Source organism: Haliaeetus albicilla, chromosome 22, assembly GCF_947461875.1.
Source record: "Haliaeetus albicilla chromosome 22, bHalAlb1.1, whole genome shotgun sequence".
NCBI classification, from domain to species: Eukaryota; Metazoa; Chordata; class Aves; order Accipitriformes; family Accipitridae; genus Haliaeetus; species Haliaeetus albicilla.
In genome coordinates this window covers 5,972,074-5,978,910 of record NC_091504.1, presented here as the reverse complement: position 1 = coordinate 5,978,910, position 6,837 = coordinate 5,972,074, and positions in this window count along the sequence as shown.

Here is a 6,837-nt window from a genome sequence, read left to right as displayed (position 1 = left end):
AAAGCCCTGAGTGAGACCCTTCATTTTCAGTGTGTATTTATTTGCTTCAAACATACAAAAGCTCACTCTTCTCATAAACAAAAAAACCCAACAAAACAGAACAAAACAAAAAACAGTTTGCAGATTTGTGTGCTATTTTCCTTTTCTGGTGTGGATGCAGTATGTGTAATGGAACTTTACAGCAGGGCCAAGTGTGAGGGCTTGCAGGGTGGGTGGTCCCCTAAAGTTCTTCCCAGACTCTTAATCTGAGGTACTTCAGCCCCTTAGGAGGCAGTTTGAAGTGGTGTGAGCTATCTTGTCTGGATGCTGAAGGCTTTTCTTTTCTAATAGCTTGTTAATGTGCCTGTGTTTTGATTGTCCAGGCCAAGCTCCTCCAAAGATGCCCCGAGGTGTACCGCCCTTGTTGTCTAACCAGTATCTTGTGGGACCTGGAGGACTTCTGCCTGCCTACCCAGTAAGCAATTTAATTGTTGCTGTCCTGGGTTGCTTACCCCTTGGTGCAAATGGGCCCTCGCGAGCTGCTGCTGTCTATGCCAAGGCATTTCTGTTGGCACGTGTTGCATGTGGAATTCTTGTTCCAAATGCTGAAGAACCTATGCTACTGGTCCTTAACGGTGTGGTTCTTGTAAACCAAGGGGAGAATGCTACTGTGTTCCTGAATGCAGGCTGGAATGTCAGGTGTGCAGGGATTTGTCTTTGAATGGCACTTTTTAACTTGCTGCAGCTACTTCCTCAGTTCCAGCACTGAAGGCAGAGCCTTTTTGCTCACTGCCTTCCGCTGGCTCTCTGCCTAGCGTGGTATCCACCACGGCTTCGCTTCTGCCTTCAGCCATCGCGGCACGCGGCAACGTTGCCCAGCTTGCCTCAGTCCAGTGATTTGGCCAGCAGGTGCCTTTGCCAGTGAAGCAGGTACGGTAGGAGTTGTGATAAACTGAAAGGGGTTCCATTTTGGGGAAAGGGCAAACGTGAGGGTGATTGTGTCTGGGGGCTGTCAGACCTCAGGGTCCCCTTTTCTGACCCAAACTAGACTGAGGAGAGAGATTCAGAAGAGAACAGGATGTTTCTGGTTGCACAGGATGAGCTCTGGGCTGCCTCTTCATGATAGAGCAGCTGCTGCCCTCAAGCTTTTGTGGTATATAAAGACCTTTGTGTGTCAGGGGGCTCTTGCTTCAATCATGCCAGCTCAATTAGCCCAATTGATTCCCCCCGTTTGTTTTTCCTGCTTTGTCCACAGTGCCTGCTGTTTGTTTAGTGCCATTCCCTAACAGTTTGCTTCCTGGCTATTTTTGAAATATGGGCAAGTGCACAGGGCACTTGCACAGGGCAAGTGTGTGTTTTTTCTTTTTCTAAGGGACCGAATTCTCAGAGTCTGCTCCTTAAGATGCTTTGAGATTTCAGATTGGTGTTCCTGGAAGTGCACTCAGCACAGCTTAACTCATTTGCGCTATGTGTCTGATTGTCTCAGTGCCTGTTAGTTGAGCGACGTCCTGAGGCTGTACGGGTTGAGTTCTATTTTCATACTCTCCTTTGTACTGTATTTGTTGAAGTGAGAAACTAATTGGATGGGATATCAGGTGTTTGGGGTTTTTTTCCTGTTTCACAGCTAGGACGTGGTTGATTCTCTTTTAATACCCTAGTGTTTTCTGTTGAATAAAAAGGTGACTGTGTCAAATAACAGGAATGACTCCATTCCCGTTAGAAACATCCTCTCCCCACATTTGTTTGTTGAAAAGCTGTGTACATGGTTAGAAATTTTGGTTGGAGGGTTGCTGCTGTTGGGCAGGTAGCAAGTGCCATGGAAAGAGGATGCCTGAATTCCAAGCACGTCTGACTTGGTTGTGCTGGTGGCTCTTGTGTGTGTCTCTGCCCTAGGTCAGATGGTGAATTCGGGCTTCTTAGAAGAGCTGGGCAGAGTGGGCAAGGGAGCGGTTTAAAACTGTATGTTGGACTGAAGTATTTCCTGCCTTGCTGCCTGAAGTGGTGTCCCGGTCATTCCTGCAGATGGGGAACAGTTTTGAAGAATGGAGAAGTAAAATTAATCCGTGAAACTGCCCGGATTTCTTCTGGTCCCACCCCTCCAAGAGCTGCCAGAAGTGGTTGCCCTTAAATGAGGGCATCTAATTTAGCTGGCAGCTTTGTTATGAAAACGGCTGTATTTTCTGGTGGCTATTTCTATAGAGACTAGTAAAATACTTGTTAGGGTTAGGCCCTCTCTTGCTTCTGATTTTGCACGAGGAGGGGCTTTTTGAGCACCAAAGCATCCCCGTTTTTTATGGCTTTGTTTTGTTTGCCTTTGTTCAATGTCCATTCTGTTGGTTCCATGCTGTGCTGTAAGTTATGTTCTCGGCCTCAACCGTGAGGTATAACTTTCATCAGTGTAAATGTTGAAGAAGCAGTTTCAGTCCCCTTTCAGGGAGACATGTAAGGATCTTTGGATTACGGATGGGTGTGGGTGCTCGTGTTCCTGCCAGTAGTTGACAGGCCTGGTCAGCTAGGGAAAAAAGGTGTCATGTGCAGTTTATATGAACAGTTTTCCTTCAATGTATTGTTCCTTTCAAAGATTTACAGGTGACATTTTGCTATTTTTGTATCAGAATTTAGGGATTTTTAACGCAAAGCTCTCCACTGAAATGTAAAAAGAGTGACCGATGTGTCCTGGAAAGAAGTGCAATTACATAGACTGGCTAGTTCTACTCTTGTAGTTTACAGTTCTACATAAAACACAGGTGTGTGTTTTTTCACTTGAGCTGTGCAGTGGTGAGAAAACCCCACAGACAGATTAAAAACCCTCCCCTGGAACTTCCTCTGAAATTAGAGGTGGGTGAGACGTATCATATTTTCTGCTTCTTCCACTATCCTGCTTTCTCTTAAACTTGTTTGTATCACTATCATAAATTCCTTGCTTACGCTAGAGCCAAGACAATGTGAGGTTTTGGGGTTTTTTTCTTTTTTTTTTCAGGCCGGTCACCTCCTGTCAGGCAGAGATAGCCATGTGGATGTGCTCGGTCACAGAGGCAGAAGGAGTAACAGGTGGGTGCGTGGTTAGTGATGGTTCTCCCTTTTCAACAGTACTGTCAGGCACATCAGGGAATGATGTGTTGGAGGGGTTTCAGATTGGTGGTAATTACAGAATAGTTATGTGATTATTACTGCAGTAGTGTGAGGGTATGAGAAGGACAAAGATTTGGGGAGGAGAGGGTAATTTTAATCAGCTGTAAGAATTTTTACAAGGCAGCTTTTGTGGGTCAGCGATGACGATGATGGAGGTGGTGGCTGAGATTCTGTAATGGATATTGTTTTGTTCTGGAATTGAATCCCAAATCACCCTCTGAGAGTCTTAGTCAGACTACTGAATCTGGGAGCATACAGTTTGTTTTCTTAAAACGGCAGGTAGTTGCAGGGAGAGCCTGTTTGGAAGTTTTAGCGGTTTGGGGACAGAGGCCGGTTGGGGGCTGGGGCCCTCGGGGGAGGGGGCTGTTTGTGCCCCGTGCCCGTGGGCTGGCGCTCACAGCTGGGAACGGGCTTTCCAAAATCCTGTTGGAATGGAAGGAGCCAGACGTGGGACCTGTGGCCGAGCTGGGGGACAGGGAGCAGCCCTGGACCAGCCGGCCTCAGGACCTGCAGCAAACTTGCCTTCAGACCGGCTCTCCCAGCAGGACACTGCCCAGGAGTCACTTTGATTGTTGCTGTTCTCCTTCAGGAAGCATGGCACGCACCAAGCACACCCGGAGCTGCGCCCGTGCCAGGAGAAGACTTGGAGTGGAGTGCAGCCGGGGCTGATGGCAACAGTTCTCACCAGCTCAGGAAGATGCAGGTAAGATGCCACAGAGGGGAGAGCAAGTGGCTGTCACTTCTCTTGCAGGAGCAGGATTTAACAGCAGAAGGGAGGCGGTCTGAAAGGGCTTTGGAGGTCCAAAAGTGCCTCGGGCAGCTGGAGCAGTCATGTGACAGCAGAGGAAGAAGAGAAGGAGATGCAGGTGACGCGTCTGGGACGATGTTTCCGAGGTACCATCTGCCACACAAACACAGAGAAAGACAGAGGCGTTGGGAGGTCATGGAACGGGTGGGAAAGGTGCCTGGGCGAGAGGAGAGCAGGGGGAGATGGGAGGCAGTGCTGGAGATGGAGGGGAAAAATCCAGGATGTTGGAAGTGAGGATGCTTCTGCTGTGCAGAGGCCTTCTGTAAAAGCTGCGAGTTCATCTCCTGGCTTTGGTTTTCCCAGGCTGTGCTTTGCTGAGCCTCAAATGGGGCTGCTGTTCTCGTCCAGATTTTTGCTCTGAAACCATTCAGGTGCTGAGGGCTGGGATTTTTCAAGAGCATCATGTTTCTCTTTGGGCTTCCTGGGGAGGGATTGCAGTCATGCAAGACCTGTTGGGGAGCTCAGTCTTCTGTTGGGATGCTCCCTGTGGGACAGGAGGGCAATTGCTTTGAGCTGCCTCTATTTCAGGAAGGATTAACCTACATTTGCCTTCCATCTGAAATATTGCTTAGTGCAACTTGTTGTGGTTTTTTTTTTAAGAAAAGTTGGGAAGTGTGTGTGAACAGCTGAGTGCTAGTATACAGTGAATTACCTTCCCTGCTGAGAGTAAATGGTTTTAGGATTAAAAATACCCATTTTATGTTACAAAAATTGGTGCTGATGGACTCCTGGCTGACAAAATCTCTTCCCAGCTTGCTTAAACATTAAACAGCCCTCAAAGTGGCATTCAGACGATCTCGTGTGATTTTTTGCAATTAATCATGGTTGTCTAAAGCGTACTGCTAAAGTGTTTTGGTTGTTAAAAAGTAGGATGAGAAGTTCATAGAGACATCTTCTGTGTCGGGGTTCAATGAGTTCAAGCTATTGTTGTGTCTGGTTGAGAGTTCCTGATGTTATTTTTCCCTCGTTCAGAGGGAGGTGAACAGGCCCATCTCGCCCTCCAGGAGCAAGGATGCCATGTCCGGGTTCAAGCCCATGCCACCCTCAAAGCTTGCGTCCTCGAGTTGAGCGTGGAGGGGCATCACCCCGCGAAGGTTTGGTGTGTTGTAGCAGTCGGTGCTGTGAGGTCTGGTGGGTGGCAGTGGGGTGGAAGCAGCTGTTGGGGGCTCCATCATTTGCATAGCCCAGCCCCTCCCCCCCCCGCCCCCGCATGCTTCGGAATGTTGGGGTCCCTGTGGCAGTTTTTGAATGGTCCCTCCCAGTTGGGTCAACGGACCCAGCGCAGCCAGAAGATCCCTTTGGAGCTCCTCTCTCTGGCATAAATCCCTCGGCATTTGGGCTTGAGAAGAGGTAAAGTTGGAATCTGCAGATCTCCTTAGATGACCTTCAGGAGCTGTGGGCTGTGGGTGGGGACTGGCTCTGTGTCTCTGGTCCAGTGACTGGTGTCATTGCTCATAGGAAGAGCTTTACCAGGCGAATCTGCCATTTCCCTTCTTCTGGGGGTTACGGGAGCTGTTTTGGAGGTGAGGGCGATGTAAATTCCCGGTCTTGAGCCAACCTGGATGGGGCAGAGGTGGACTGTGATTTGTCTGACCTCAACTGTGTATCTGTAATGCAGTTGTAATTGTCTCTGCCTGCACAACTGGCATGAGGTCCTGCTTTATTTTAAAGGAGATATAGTGAATAAAATCAGTGAATCTAATGGGCGGTCTTTCTGACCAAATATATACGTATTTATTTAGGATAAGATAAACGGTCCCTTGAACTCACTGGTTATACGGACTTAACTCTCTGTTGCCTCAAAATGGGACCAAGTTTGGCTCGGCCATGGGCGTCTACATTAGACTAAACATCCAGGTTTAGTCAGATGAATCACACCCCAGTCTCCTGTGTTCGTCATCAGGTCTCTGGCCACTCTGCTGTTAGCCCTTATTGAAGCCAAGTACAGTCCCTGTCTCATTGATTGATTGATTTTAACAGAAAGGAAAGTCAGTCTTAGACATTTGGTTGCGGAAGAAAGTTTGTGTTTGAAGATCGTGCTTGGATCTTCGAGTAGGTCTAATTAGATGCCTTTTCCTCTTTGCTTCATCCCTGATAAGCTTAGGCACTCTCTGTTTGTCCTGTTTCTGAGGACCACTGCCCAAGGCGCCTAGCGTTGCACAGGGAGATGCTGCATCTCATTTTGCACTGTGAGTTTTGTTAGTCATCAGGAATGAAGTACTTCTAGGAGACAAGCTAACTAAATTGCACTCAAGTGAAAAAAGTGCTCTATAACTCCCGAGAAATAATACTGGATTGTAATCAAAATAGAAGTATTTTGAGCAAAAGGTGCTTAAAAAGTTAGGTAAAAACGATGAGCACGGTGCAATTTGTTTAGTTTGGATTTTTATATATTTTCGATTTAAAGTTTGAATGTAAACAAATCTGGTTGAATTGATGTGGAAAAGATGTTCAAATTGCCAAGTATTTCTTTCAAACAAGAATAAGCAAAGTAGCAGCTAGAGAGAGTGTTTTGGCTTTAAAGTGTGTTGTATTTGTGAACCCAAATCTCCAAGCTGCTGGGCTGCTGGGCAGGGTGAGACCTGTGCCAGCCAATTCATCTTTTAGCTCCAAGTGCCTTTTGATAGAGATGCAGGTCTCCTGGGGATTGTGGGGACGTGCTCCTGCATCTGGAAAAGATGGCTGAGTTCCTGGTGTAAGAAGGGCACTGGGGTTTAGAGGTCAGAGTTGAGGCAGGTATGGAAGATGGCAATAGCTGTGATCTTTAGTGCAAAAAATTTATTTTTGTATATTCAAGCAGGTTTTTTTCTCTCCTCTGCTAATCCAGTGTGGAATATGAGCCGATAAAGAGAAACCGACGCTGGACACGCTGGACACACTTAAGTATTTGTTTTAAAATAGGTGTGAGGTCAAGCTAG